Source organism: Furipterus horrens, unplaced genomic scaffold, assembly GCF_987537825.1.
Source record: "Furipterus horrens unplaced genomic scaffold, mFurHor1.1.pri manual_scaffold_11, whole genome shotgun sequence".
Taxonomy (NCBI): domain Eukaryota; kingdom Metazoa; phylum Chordata; class Mammalia; order Chiroptera; family Furipteridae; genus Furipterus; species Furipterus horrens.
In genome coordinates this window covers 17,940,155-17,955,927 of record NW_028327181.1, presented here as the reverse complement: position 1 = coordinate 17,955,927, position 15,773 = coordinate 17,940,155, and the positions used below count along the sequence as shown (strand labels likewise).

At 41.7% G+C, this 15,773-nt stretch overlaps 1 protein-coding gene across 1 annotated transcript in view; it reads right to left on the bottom strand.

The window, feature by feature from the left end:
• The window catches only part of SPECC1L (sperm antigen with calponin homology and coiled-coil domains 1 like), a 121,247-nt gene extending 111,749 nt beyond the window's left edge, over positions 1-9,498 (bottom strand). The window contains exon 1 of the mRNA XM_090257387.1: positions 9,380-9,498. The gene's annotated coding sequence lies outside the window, so the exon portion shown is untranslated. The remainder of the gene's footprint in view (positions 1-9,379) is intronic.
• Positions 9,499-15,773: the final 6,275 nt, after the last annotated feature.

The window sequence follows — 15,773 nt, the reverse complement described above, 5'->3', positions numbered from 1 at the left end:
ACACCAGCCAGGGCATCATTTCCAGCTTTAGATTTAAAGTGAAAGACATGAGACTCTTGGAAAAAAATAGAAAGAACTCTGGGAAATTCTCAAATACTTGGAAGCTAACACACTTCTAAATAATCCATGAATCAAAGAAATATAAAGGGAAATTAAGAGTGTATTTTGAACAAAATGAAGATGATGTATCAAAGTGTAGAATGTCCCTAAAGTAGTACTTAAAGGAAAATTTATAACTCTAAAGACCTATATAAGAAAAGACAAAGGTCTCAAATCAATACACTGGCTTCTACCTTAAGAAACAAGAAAAAGAGCAAATAAAATTCAAACGAAGCAAAAGAAAAACAATAATATTTAAGCAAAAATCAATTAAACAAAAAAGGGAAAGAGATCAATGAAACCCAAAGTGGGTTCTTTGAGAAGATCAATAATATTGATAAACCTCTAGCCACACAAAAGAAGAAAAGGGAAGACATAAATTATCAATATCACAAGTGAGAGAAGTGACAACACTACAGATTCTACAGCTATAAAAAGTAAAGAAGAGTCCTATGAACAACTTTATGCCAGTAAAACAAACTTAGATGAAATAAAGTTCTTTGAAAGACACACTATCAAACTCACTCAAAAAGTAATAACCTGATTAGCCCTATATTTATTAAACAACTTGAATTCATAGTTAAAAACTTTCTCATAAAGAAAACTCCAGGCCCAGATGCATTCACTAAGGAATTCTACCAAACATTTGAAGAGGAAATGAAACAAATTCTACATACACTTTAAAAAAAAAAAAAATTAAGAACAGAATACTTCCCAACTCATTCTATAAAACCAGCATTACTGACACTAAAACCTGACAAAGACATTACCAAAAAATAAAAATAAAACTACAGACCAATATGTCTCATGAAAATAAATGTAAAAATTCTAAGCAAGCTTTTAGCAAATTAATTCCAACAATCTAGAAAAAGAATAACACATCACAACCAAGTAGGGTTTATCTCACAAATGCAAGGTTGGTTTAAAATAAAAAAATTAATGTAATTCACAACATTAACAAACTAAAAAGAAAAAACATAATAATCTCAATAGATACAGAAAAAGCACTAGATAAGAGTTGATATTCATTCCTGATTGTTTTTTTAAAAATCCTACAATTAAAACATGAGTAGAAGGATCCTACTCACCCTGATAAAAAGTACCTCTGAAACATCTACAGTTAAGATCATACTTAATGGCATAAGACTGAATGCTCCCCCCCTAATATCAAGAATAAGACAAGGAGGCTTCCCTTCTTTGTGCAATCACAAAAAGGAATTACAACTAAATCTCAAAACAAACAACACTCAGAACTCTCAGAAAATCAAACTGTATGGAAGTCTGACAACCAAGAGTTTAAGAAGGCACATTCATCCAGACAGATGACTTTTACAGGGAGTCAAGGCAGTTCTACCTAATACACAGAAACAAACATAGGGAGCCTGCCAAATTGAGGAGACAAAGAAATAGGGCCCAAATGAAAGAACAGAACAAAGCCCCAGAAAAAGAACTAAATAAAATGGAGAAAGCCAACCTATCAGACGCAGAGTTCAAAACACAGGTGATTAAGACGCTCAGAGAATTCACTGAGCACGGCAACAACATAAAGGAAGAAATGAAGTTTACAGAAAGTGAAATAAATATATACAGGGAACCAAAAGGGAAGGGAAGGAAGCCAGGATTCAAATCAACGATTTGGAACATAAGGAAGAAATAAACATTCAACCAGAACAGAACGAAGAAACAAGAATTCAAAAACACTAGGATAAGATAAGAAGACTCTGGGACATCTCCAGACATGCCAACATCTGAATCATAGGGATACCAGAAGGAGAAGAGGAAGAGAAAGAAATTGAAAACTTATATATGAAAAAATAATGAAGGAAAACTTCCCAAATTTGGGGAACAAAATAGACATAGAAGTCCAGGAAGCACAGAATCCCAAACAAGTTGGGCCCAAAGAGGACCACATCAAGAGCACTTGCCAAAGCAACACAAAGTAAATCTATTCCTTTTCCATATGAAAGCTCTTCAAGTATTTCAATTACAAAAGAAACAATGCCGTACCTAGGTGTTCTAGTCTCCAGGCTAAAGAGCACCCTGGCAAATGCATTCTAGCTGAAAGGCAGCATGCTACACTGAAAAGAACATAATAGGACTTTTAGCCAGAAACCTGGGCTCAGATACAAGCTTGGCCACTGGTTGGCTCTGTAATCTTAACCTTGTTTCCTCATTTACAAGTTTAAGGAAAATAATTGTTGTTCTAACTACCTCAAGATATGTTGAGAGGACCACATTTAATGAAAGAGACACATGAAATGCAGGCTTTTTCAAATATGCTGCTTTAGGTGCTCATTAGACTCCACAGTACTGTTAATATAAACTTCATAAACCTTGTGAATTAAATTAGTTTTACAAAGTTTTGGAACCTAACCCACCTGAATCACATGTGGTGGGGGAGGAAAAATCAGAAGCTACAGTAGGAGGTGGTAACGAAGAATTCCAGTCCAGCTAGAGGGCATCCTGAAAGATATTCTACACTAGACCTTCGGCAATAACATTTTAACATAAACTTGTATTTTTTAAAAAATCTAAAAGCAAGGAATATTAGTAACTAAAATGCCAAAAAAAATATTTTGCAAAATAACAGTTTATTCATCACAGTGAATTTTTGATTAATAAATGCTATGACTGACCTCTGTCCCAGACTGGAGGGTCTGCCTAAGCACAAGCCATTGACCTGGTGGGTAATAGGCAAATGAGTACATCAGTGTCTAAAGAGTGCATTTCTAATTTCATTTCAAAATCAAATTTAAAAAAAAAGGAAAGACTAGAAACATCTTACTGCTTATTTTACTTCTAGGGCCAACAGAGAGGTGTTAGTGCAGGTGCCCCATTGGGCTGCAATAGGCTGCAGATCAATATAATTTGCCCTTCAAGAGGCGCAATCACTCAAGATAACCCAAATTATTTTCTCTAAACGTCAACATGAATAACTTAAAGTAGGCTTTACTGCAGGGTACAATCTCAATAATCCACTGGGCAATATAATAAACACATACAGGGTCAGGAAAAAAAGACTGGAAGTTTTGCCATGTCCCCTCACAGTACTCTCAGCTGCATCCATCAGAAACTTAAAACATGTATCTTTTGGTGAAGGGTGTCTATCACTTGTCACCAGAGTAACAGCATGTGGATACAATTTATAAATGTGCAAACTTTGCTATCAAGGGCATACACACTTATCTTTCAGGCTCATCAGTTTATCTCCCAGAAAAACTCCATATCCACATTAACCAGTTGTTGTTTTTCTACTTTTTATTTTATGAAAATGTTTTCACTTTTGCCTGGAAGGTGATTAATACTAACATTGCTATAGTATGCTGCTGCCTTTGGTACTCAGAAAGCTACCGCAGACAATCTGCACAGGTAAAACCCTATGCTATATTACTTGTTTTCTGACTACCCCCCCACCCCACATACACACACACAGTACAAAGTAAACTCTAAATAAGAGTGTAGAGGGTCTTGTCTCTTTTGTTCAATGCCGTTGCTCCAGAGCCTAGAACAGTCGCTGATACATAACAGCTACTTAATAAATATCTGCTGAATTGAATGAATGAATGGTTTATTTATACAATGGAATACTACAATGAAGCTATTAATTACAATGAGTCAGAGTGATAACAACTGTGTTACTGGAATTTCCAGAAGTATTAAGTAACGAAAACAAGAAGTGGAAATGTCAAAAATATGACCCTATTATTTAAAAAGAATATCCTGAAAGCCCATACATTGGTCAGAAAGTAGATAACTTGAAACTCTCATACACTGCTGGTAGGAATGTAAAACCATGCAGCTTGAGAGAACAGTTTGGTGATTCCTCAAAGTTTAACATAGCTACCTTGTAACCCAATGATTCTATTCCTAGGTATATATATACCTAAGAGAACTGAAAACATATGTCTACACAAAAAGTTGTATAGGAATGTTCATAGCAGCATTATTCCTAATAGCCAAAAAGTAGGGGGGGGGGCGGAGGACGGCGACACAAAAACAAATGTCCATCAACTGATAAATAACGTATGAACTATTATTTGGCCATTCAAGAAATGAAGTACTAATACGTGCTACAATATACATAAACCTTGAGAATATTATGCTAAATGAAAGAAGACAGGACAAAAGTCCACAAAAACTGTATGATTCCACTCATATGAAGTATACAGAATAGGCAAATCCATAGAGGCAGAAAGCAGATTAGTGATTGCCACAGGTGGAGGGAGTGAAGAATAAGTGACTACTAATGGGTAGAAAGTTTCTTTCTGAGGTGATTAAAAAAATAAAAAGGTTCTGGAATTAAGAGTGTAGTGATCAGGGCACAACTTTGTGAATATACTAAAAGTCACTAAAATGTACATTTCAAAGGGGGTAAACTTTATAGTGTAAGAATTATATCTCAATAGTTATTATTTTAAAACATGTTTGCTAATACATACATGAAGAAATAAAATGCATGAATGATGAAGAATGGTGTAAAAGGTTGATGATCCTGGTGATGCAGTATGGGGTGGGGAGGGAGCCAAGTGTGAGGCAAGAAGGAGATACTAAAAAAGAGACTAAAAAATATATATATCCAAGGCTGGAGGCCTTGAGTAGGGGGACTGGGCAACCTGAATAAGTGTGCAGTGAGGTGAACGTAAAGAATAAAAATGAGGGAACCGCAGGTAATCTGTAACAGGGGAGAGAAAGCCAGCCTGAGCAACTGTATGATTCAGTGGAGTCTGCAAGAAAACATAGGCTGCCAGAACATGGGGCCAAAGACTTAAGACAGACTCAAACCCACCAAAGGTTTAAAAAAAAAAAAAAAAAGTAGGCAAGCAGAAAATTCAATACCTCCTGCTCAAGAATTCTTGGGACTGGTGGGGCAGACCCAAGACATGACAACGAGACGCTTCCAGGGAAAGAAGGGAGTGGGACTCAGGACACCATATGTCCTAAGTGAGAGAAGCGAGCATCTCCTGGGAGAAAGTGTCCAACTGTCACTGTTCTGGGAAGAAAGCAGCCCCAGCAGACTGCCTTGGGAATTCCTGGTGGAGATGCCACTGAAAAATGGCTGAGTTGGGATTTTTCTCTAGAAGATGAAAAGGGAGAAAGGAAAAAAGGGACAATTTTAATTTTTACGCTTGACAAATCTTAACACTGCTGCCCGTTCCTTTGCATGCCTCTTTCCTGAGCTTAACCAAGGTCTTTTTACTTCCTTCTGGGTAAGCTCAGCTCTTCTGAAAAGAAGTGTAATATGGGACTTTTTAAAAAAAGAGAAAAGGTATTTTTCCCCTATCACTTTTTTGTTTTCCCTAGGCTACATGCACAATAGATAAAACTTGACATCTATTATCTTACTCCCAAACATTTACTGTCCAAACACATCAAATGAAAAAAGAAAAAAATACCACCTCAAGGTGGAAGGTACACAAGGTAAAAAAGGGAAGCAAAATGAGTATTTCCAGCTTCTAGAGCTGGAAACAAGGACAGCGCTCACCTGGCTTCTGGATGACACAATCGACGTTAGAGACAGAGTCCTCTTCAAGGAATAAGATTTTACTTAGACACTAAGATACAATTAAATGGACTTTGCAAGCTGATATGCATGACTGGGCGGTGTCTCAAGGCTGCTAAAGTCAAGTGCACCTGCAGTGAAAAGCTCCTTAAGGGCAGGGATTAAAGTGGTCCCAGACATGTCCAGCACATACCACACCCAGCAGGTGCAACAACTTTACCTCAAGCCACACACTTTGCTATGCACTGTGGTGTCACTGGCCAGTGGAGGGAGCAGGAGAAAAACAGGGTGTCAAATCCTTACTAAGCAGGGTGCTGGACAGGTCTGCAGGAGACAGGATAAGGGATGACTTCCAGGCAAGGTAATATCTGAGCTGAGTTTCAAAGGTGATAATCAGATGAAGTGAGAGGAGAACATTCTAGCAGAGGAAGACAAGGAAACTGGAGAGAGTTCAAGGGATCAAGAGTTGTTCAGCAAAGCTCAATGAAGCACCTAAAAAGAGGTGGGGGAAGGATGAGAGTGGAGGCCAGAGCTCAATGATGAAATGTCCTGGATACCAAGGTAAAGACTGGTAGACCTGATTATGAGACTGTGGGAGTCTTTGAAGGATTTTAAATTGTAGAGGTGTGAGTGAGGGAGTGACTATGAACAGATTACTATTTTGTAAAGATAGAGGAACAAACCTCCGGATTTAACCAAAGAATAAAGAACGACAACGAAGATGTGGGAAAAGGTCAGGAAAAACACTGTTAACACATCTGCACTCTCTTCTCTCATGGACAAATTTCCTTTATGGGGTTACCAAGTTATCCTTTGAAAATGGAGAACTCATAGGTGGCTGAAGGCAGTCAGTCCTCTGAATCTAGAAACGAGTATTACGAAGAATTAGAAACTGAATGATCGATTTTAATTTTAATTCAAGACACTTTTAAAATGGATGTCTGACATCTTTGATATACTGTAGCTTTGTGAGTACAAAAGAAAAAAAAAGATTTATAACTCTAACTCTTCTCTTCTCTTAACAGCAGACCAAACAAAAAGATCATCTGTTCCATTCACTTTGGAACAGACCACAGCCACTTTTCCCCCTCAGCGCATCTGAAATACAATCTGTAAGCCTGATTTCTTGATGGTCATGTTGTTTCACAGTAAAAGACTGAGGCCACAATACTAAAAGATTTCTAAGCTGACAAGAGAACCCCCATAGGGGTTCTTTAACTTCACAGCTCATCTATTTAGCACTAACAATCCCAACCACCAGGAGGAATTTCCTAGACTTACTTTGTTGGCATAGCACGCATTTAAAAAATCCCGACATTTTATATTCAGTAGGAAAAAAATGATCAGAATAAGAACATCTTTAACACCAACCAAATTTAACAGAGCTTTCTTGGTCCCTGGTGGATTGTGACTAATGACCACAAATTTGAATTTACTCTTTAAAAATAATCTATATTTTAATCTTCTTAGCAGCAAAAGTCTCAGGAACTTTTTCCTAAACTCCTTAACAACAAAACAACAGCTTCTAGACTGCTTTTCAAATTTTTTAGATTAAAAAAATTATTTTTCAATTACAGTTTACATTCAATATTATTTTGTATTAGTTTCAGGTGTACAGCATAGTGCTTACTTCTGAAAATACCTCATTCTGATACGGTAACCAACCTTGTATTTGCCATTTACAATCACCATATGCCATCATTTACTACCACCATGATGTCCTAAAAGATGCTTAATTTTAACACCAGAAAATGACAAACATTTTTTTGAAAGACAGTCCTTTAATTGAGTAAATTTAGTTTTATAAACAAAGTTGCCAAAATTTTTTCTCATCAACTTATGTCTCCTCTCCCCATCCTTGAGGAGGGACCACAAACACCGCCATGGAACGAGTGAGAAGACCCAGTTCTCCCCCTATCTAGAGGACTCCCCCTAGCTGAAAAGGACTCTGTAAGCAATGACGCATTAAATGTTAAAACTGGCAACTCAAGCACCTTCCCAACTCCATGCTCAACCCTCACATTTTATACGTGGGGAAATGAAGGTCCAGAAAGGAATATAGACTTGCCCAAAGCCATAAAGCCAAGAGAATTTCTCTAGCCTACTGACGCGCTGTCACCACTCCTCTACTGAGAGGGACAGTTTGCGTAACACCAAGTACAAGGCAGCCATGTGATTTAAACACTATACGGCTCTACAACTCTTACAGATTATAACCCAACCCTGATTGTAATTTTGAACTGAAACAATACTATCATCTGAGTCATCTGAAATACAAAATGTACTCTATCAAGTCAGTTATAAGGAGAACCTCTGCTTTAGAGAAATCCCATCTCAAGACAACATATTGCACTGCAGATATGCACCCTAAAAGTTCACCTTTAAAATGGAAGTTTTGACACAAACTTCACCTTAACCACAACTGTTGTAATTACTATCCGATCACTATGATACGGCCCTTGATTGACACCAAGATATTTGGACTTATCACCAAGGTGCAGTGATAAAGCTTTCCTATGGCTTTAACGTCAAGAAAATCCCCAGGTACCTGGACTATGCACAGGCAATTAGGTAGCATTCTCTAGCTACCAAAGTTGCTGAGTCTTAAAGACGCTGCCTGGTGCATACTAAATTAGAGAGAGAGACATTATTTTATAGAGAAAAAAATTCGTGGGTCAGCCATTTCTTTATAGCAACAATTTTATCCAGATCAATACTCTATTTCTGTGGCTACTTTATAACCTGCACGTATTGTGCTGAGGTCTGCTGATGTCTTAAGAGCACAGCTCTGATTTCATCACAAGATGCATCCTCCTGGGTAACAGCAAAACGCAGTTGGGCTCTGCAACATTTTTTAGTTTCTTGAATCTGTTGTAAACGCAGGAAAACATTATCCATAGCTTGAGATACTCGTTTCACAACACACTTTTCCTTGTAATCAAAATAGGGCAGAGAATTTATGGGAATTTTTCCTGGGCCATGCCGTACTTGCCGGCAAATTATCAAAAGCACCAACAAACCAAGGTTCTCTGTATTTGAACGATGACAGGAATTCTTATTTGGTCTAGTAAACAAGCTGGAACTACGTGGAAACTGACTTCTTTTTCCAGACACCTCCACGGAAGCTGCCCAAGAACGAACTATAGTACCTTAAACATAACTGCTTAAACTAAACAATTACCAGATTTCGGGAAATGCACATTTTTTCCTGAGCAAAACATATCTAATCTAATGCAACTAACCAGGTGTCAAGGAAAAAGGACAGTCCGCCTGCTTCGGGCTGACCTCCCAGCGGAGCGGGACGACGTTGGGTGGGAGCGCGGGCCCCGGCGGAAGCTGAGCCCGCAGGAGGCCCAGGGTCCGCCGCCCGCATCCTCGGGGTCTCAAGCAGCGCCTTCCCGCAGGGTACATGGGACCAAGACGGTGAGACGGCGGCCCCGGCCCCTCCTGGGGCACAGATTAAGAAAAATGCAAGTGTCGCGCCCGGTGCCCCGGCTCAGAGGGTACCAGCGGTTAAGGGGGACCACTAACCAGGCCCCAATACTAGTCAGTGGCAGCGCGCACACCCACGGTCCCCGGCGCAGACAGTGGGTCGTCCCGGGAGCCCAAAAGGGGTACGGCGCAGGCGCGAGACGGGCTGCGGGGGTCTGGAAGAGGGGACGGCGCAGGCGCGGGCCCGCCGGGGTCTGCGGGGCTGCCGCGGCCTGGCCGCGCGGGCGGCGCTGAGAAGACGGACTGGCTCTCCAGGGCACACTGACGGGCCTGGGCCCTGGCTCTTACCGCGCGGCGCCGCCTCGCTCGCTCGCTGGCTCCGGGCTCGGGCCGGGCGGCGAGGTCGCCCGGTGGCGCGGCCCGAATCCGTTGAGTCCGGCCTCAGGGTAGCAGCCAACCCCACGGCGCCGTTCCCCCGGCCCGCCCTGCCTCCCTCGCAGACCCCGCCCTCGGCCCGCCCCTTGCTGGCCCTACACCACCGGCGCCAACTGAGCAGGCGCCGTACAGGCCCTGCCCATATCCCCGCTGCCCCGCAGGCTCCTGCAGCCCCTCCCACTCCACTCGTGTTGCCCCTGGTTCTGGGTCGCGCAGGCGCCGTGCCACTCGGCCGGCCACGAAAGGGGTTGGGGCAGCCAGTACGCACGCGTTAGGCCTCTCCCTGGAGGCTCCAGCTCGCGGGTAGTCTTGGAAGCCTCCCTGGACGCAGACAGGTGATAGTGTAGGCCGCCCTCGTCCCAAAGGTTTAACTCAGCTCAAAGGTCCATCGTCGCGTATTTACAGTGTGCCAACATGAGCTAGATAGTGGTGAAATAAACACGCAAGCCCTGCCTTCCTGGCGCACCCAGTGCATCAGGGAAGAGACAATAAGAATGAGCCATAAAGAAAAAGAAACCGGGCTAAATATAGTTTATCAAGTTAAAGAAGTTCCCTCAGGTCGTAATTACCATACAGGTTTTTTTCCTTTGATAGTTTGAAATACATTAGTAGCTTTTGATTGCATCATCATAGTTTCCTAGGAACAGGACAACTTGCTTGGTCTTGATGTATTTTTAATACATTGCTAGACTATTGGCATTTTTGCATATTTGTCCATAAGTGAAATTGTGTTATTCTTTTGCTTTCTTCGATCCATTTATGCTTTATGATTAAGCTTATAATACCTTATAAATACACAATGAGTTGAGGAGACTTATGTTTTCTTTACCTGGAAGATTATGTATAAGATCAGAATTTTCTGTTCTTTATAATGTTGACTGAACTTGACTATAAATTCATCCAGGCCTGGTGTTTTCATTGGTTTTGTTTGTTGTGAGGTATTTGAGGGGATAGGATGCAGATTTTAAACTAAGCCTTTCATTCTTTCTTTAATGGTTCTGGGTCTAGACAGAATTTCTGTTTTTTCCTATTGTTTTTACTAAGTTATTTTTTTTGCAGGGAAGTGTCTGTTTTGTTGATGTTTTCAAAATCATTTGTATAAAGCTGTTAATGGAATTCCTTTATGGTTTTTGTTTTAATTTTATTTACCTTATTATTTATTTCTGAATACATTTCGAGTACATTTACATATTTCAAAATTCAGAAAGCATTTATTCCTATAGTTCCTCTTCCCAGATGCAGCTACCTCTATTCAGTTTCTTGATATCCTTCTAGAGATACTTTATGAATATTAACAAATGTCCATTAAAGACAGGTATTGTCATCTGCTTCTCTCTTTTTTTTACACAAATGGTAGTCTATTATTCATTCTAATCTGTACCTTTCTTTTTAAAACCAGAATAGCCATGATGTTTTAATGCTTTGAAAATAATCATTCAACTCTAGTGTAGGTCTAAGGTCCTGGTCCTCATAACCAAACAGCCTGGGCTTGAATCCTGGCTTTATTACCTAGTAGCTTTCTGTCTTTGTGTTTCGGTTTTTCCACAAAATGGGTACTATTATGGGTTGTTGTGGGAATTAAGTGGGATAATGGATGAAGAGGGCTTTAGCATGATGTCCAGCACCCAGCATATGCCTGGTAAATGTGAGGTGCATTAATGTTGCATCATTTAAGCATTTACAGTTCAAAAAGGCTCAACATAACTCAGGTCCTTGCACCAGCCCGGCAAGAACTGTGCAGAGAACAGAATTGAGGCTCTAAGATGTTGTCTCACTTACCCAAGGCCACCCAGTTAGGAAGTGGCAGAAAAAGAACAGAACTCGGGTCACAGGCACTGCCATCACCTCTTGGTACTCACAAGCCACACACACTTAAAAGATTTTCTTTTTCATATTAAAGGACACCAAAAAAATGTACAACTCAATGAGGTATCAAAAAGTGAAAGTCAAGAAAAAGAACTTTAGCTGTTTCCCTGCAAATACATCCTCCTCAAAGGTAATCACCATTCTGACATCTAATTCAGGATTAATATGGACTTACTTTGGACTTTTAATTTTTTATTATTTATTGATCTTAGAAAGAGGAAAGGAGAGAGAGAGAGAAGTAATGGTTCATTGTTATACTTACTTATACATTCATTGGTTGATTTTTATATGTGCCCTGACCAGGGAGTCGAACCCACACCCTTGGTGTATCGGGACAACACTCTATACCCCAACACTATAACCAACTGACCTACCCCGACAGGCCTGATTTTACTTTTTTTAAAGATTTTATGAGAAGGAACAAAACCAGCAACCTTTCAGTCCATAGGCCAGTGCTCAATCCACTGAGCCACACCAACCAAGGCTGATTTTGAATTTTAAATAAGTGTCATCATATTGTATTGGTTTCCTAGAGCCACTATAACAAACTACTATAACACTGGTGGCTTAAAACAATAGAAATGTATTGTCTCCTCATTCTGGAGCCCGGAAGTTGGACATGGAGGTGTCAGCAGCTCTGAGCTTCCTCCAAAGGCTCTAGAAGAGAATCCATTCCTCACCTCTTCTAACATCTGCCCGCTGCCTGAATTCCTTGGTCGTCTTTCACTTGTGGTTGCATCACTCCAATCTCTTCCTCCATCTCTGGCTCTGTGTGTGTGTGTGAAAACTCCGTCTGATAAGATCTTTCTTATAAGGACAATTATGATGGCATTTAGGGCCTATCTGCATAATCCAGGATAATCCCCCACCACAATATCCTTAGTTTATCACATCTGCAAATACCCTTTTTCCAAATAAGGCAATATTTTACAGGTTCCAAGGATAGGACCTGATATCTTTAGGAGTCATTCATTATTCAGCCTACTACAAGTGTGTATTCCTTTTTGTTTTTTTTTAAATTAATTTTAGAGAGAAAAGGGGAGATAGAAACATTGACTTGTTGTTCCACTCACTTATGCATTCATTGGTTGCTTCTTGTATGTGCGCTGAACCTGCAACCTTGGCTCATCAGGATGATGTTTCAACCAACTGAGCTACTCACCCAGGGCCAAGTGTACAGTATTCCCTCACTTATTGCGGGTATTACGTTCTAGACGCCCCCGCGACAGGTGAAAATCCATGAAGTAGGAACCTTACGTTTATTTTAGTATTTATATATATTTTAAGGCTTTATAAACCCTTCCCACACACTTATAAACCATTCCCAGTCCCTTATTAACCTTTCCCACACTTTTATAAACACTACTTATGTTCTTAAACATATTCTACACTCTTAAACCTACGTAACTTTAACAACATACGTATACAGTACCACAAAATCCTGCGCTATAGTGAAAAACCCGTGATAAATAAATACAATATTTTTAAAAATCCTGTGATACAGTGAGGCTGCGATAAGTGAACCGCAGCATAGAGAGGGACTGCTGTATATTCTTTTGTGTCCGCCTTCTTTCACTCAAACATTAGGTCTATGAAATTCATCCATCTTGTTGCATGTATCTGTGGCATGCAAAATGAATATTATTTTGGTTGCTGTGTAGTATTTCATTGTATGAATTTACCATATTGTGGTTTATCCATTCTCCTATTGATGGACATTTGGGTTGTCTCCAGTTGTAAGCTATTAATGGAAGAAAAATTGGATTAAGGAAATAAGATTCCTGGTGTCTCCAATGGATCCTTGGAAAATGCCCTTGTGGGTTATCTGATTCTGATTCTTTGGGGTCTCTGGGCCTTTTATTGTTTTTGAGCTCTTTTACAACTGTAAATTGTAGGAAACCAATGTCAATGTATGATTCTTGTCTAGGGACATGCAAATAATTTTTATCTAAGGACAGTGGAAAAGCCATTTTGCCTCCACTTGCAAATTTATTTCAATTTTTTTGATCTGTAAATGTATTTAACTTTTGCATTCTCCTTTGAACTGATGGTAACATTTTACTGGTTCCCTAATTTAATTAAGGAGTTAAGTGAACTTTATATTTGTGTAAAATAAACTTGTATAAGAGTCATGATTTTATTTTTTTAAATTACCTTTTAACATTAGGTATAAAGTTCCTTATGACCACAGCTAAGTACTTTTAATGAGGCAAATCTGCTAAACTAGATTTTCACCTCTGAAATTGCAACGTGAAAGAGCCATTTCCCACCAAGTGGGAAGCTGCTGAGTTTTCCTGAGCAGCGACCAGGCCTGTGGCACCTGCCCCCGTGCCCAGGGCTGGGGAGGGGGCAGAGATGGCTTCCACGAGGTCCCTAGCCTCTAAGAGCCTCCTCTGTCTGAGGCAGCAGTGTGACCAGGTTTTCAATCCAGTGAGATGCTGCTGAGGTGGCATGGAGGAATCAGCAGATTCTCAGAGGAGGTGGCATTTCGGCAGGGTTTCCCTAAGGAGAAGGCACATCAGGGACAGTGAACTGCAGCAGAAGGAGCAAGGACGTGAAGGCACACAGGGCAGTCTCAGGGAGCAGAGGCTAAAGGTGCAGGGCAGAGCAGGGAGCGTGGCTGTGCATGTGCAGGTGGGGGTGGGGGGCAGAGCAGAGAGAGCCTCCCCTAACCCCAGCCATGGAACTTGGGTTCTGTAGTGTGAACAGGAGCCGATCACTGCAGCTTTGGGACAGGGAAGGGAGATGCTGTGAGATCATCTCTAGGATGACTGGCCTGGTGGCACATACAGGACAGGGAGGGTTACCCTAGCAGTCAGAAGACCGGTTTATGGTTCTGGGGACAGGCAAGGCTGGGAGGTCTGGAATGGTGATGGGCTAAAGGGGAGGAGACAGACCTGAGGGCAGGGTACACAGAATCATTTGGACTCAGTCTGTGGCTGGGCCTCAGTGCTGGCATCTGGGTGGTCCCATCAGCCTCAAGCACACCTTGTTCCTTGCCCTTGATCATCCTCTTCAGGAACTCCTGGCCTGGAGCCAGAGGGGAACTAGGGAAGCAGGTCGCTGACTGCCTGTGCAGGAGGCCACCTATCAGCGTGAGTTCCTCTCAGGGCCCAGCCTCCACCTCACCACGGACACCAAGTGACCTCCATTCATGCTGGCCCTTCCATGCTGGGGTCTCATCACCACTGAGATGGGCTGAGCTTCCACAGCACCTCTGGTTTCCTGCTGATCTGCTCAGCTCACCCTGATGCCCAACCCAGTCACTGACTACCCCCTCGGGCCCAGCTGCTGTGTTCGCACCACAGCTGGAAGAGCCAAACAGACGGCCAAGTTTTAATCAGAAAACTGTTCCCAATAGTTAGCACACCATCAGCTCTGAGTGCGAGGACATCGAGCTGGAATTCTTGGCATGCCTCCCTCAGAGCCAGGGGAGCACTGGGTCCCGGAAAATGTGCAACTGCCACACAATTGATGATGTGTCTGCAAGCAGAGATAGGCTGTTGGCCTTCCATAACCATACTGCTCACGTTAGGAGGGACCAGTGAGCCCGGCGACCACAGCCGAAACCTAGGAATGGGAGCTGGAGGGCCAGGGTCTGGCCACAGTGTCTGGTCTTACTAGCTGAGCGTACTGTATTACAGTCAAACCTCGGTTCTCAAACATCTCCCATCTCAAACAAGTCGGTTCTCAACCAAGTTGTTCACAGAATAAATATCTCAGTTGTTGAACAAAACTTCGGTTCTCAACCTGATAACCCTTTCATGCTGATGCTGTATTTCTAAAGGGAAAAAAAAGATTCGGTTTTTTGAACAAATTACTTCTCGAACAGCCTTCTGGAATGAATTAAGTTCAAAAAGCGAGGTTCCACTGTAGTTCCTAAGGCTGTCATAACACCCGACCACAGACTGGGTGGCTTAAAACAAAAGAAATGGGTTCTCTCCCACTTCTGGAGGCTGAAGTCCCAAGTCTGGGTGTCAGCAAGGTGGTTCTTTCCAGAGGTCCTTCCCGTACCCCTCTCCTGGCTTTTGGAGGTGCCAGCAATCATTGGTGACCGTTGACTGGTGGACCCCTCACCGCAGTCAGCCTTCATCTTCACATGGCCTCCTGTGTGTCCCTGTGTCTCCTTTCCACTCCACCACCACCCTAATCCAGGATTACCTCATCTCAAGATCCTTACCTTAATGATTTCTGCAAAGACCCTTTTCCCAACAGTGTCACATCATGAGGCTTCCCAGTGGACATGTTTTTATGGGGGCACAATTCACCCATGACAGGAATCATGGAAGAACCACTTCCCTTTTCAAAGGCCTTGAAGTGTCTGTACATCTGGATGCTCTCACAAGGAGAATAAGAGGGAACGATGAGCCAGCTTTAGGGACCACTTGGTCCAGCTGCGACAGGCATGTGGCTTCAGTTCTGAACATCTTGAGAGCAGTGG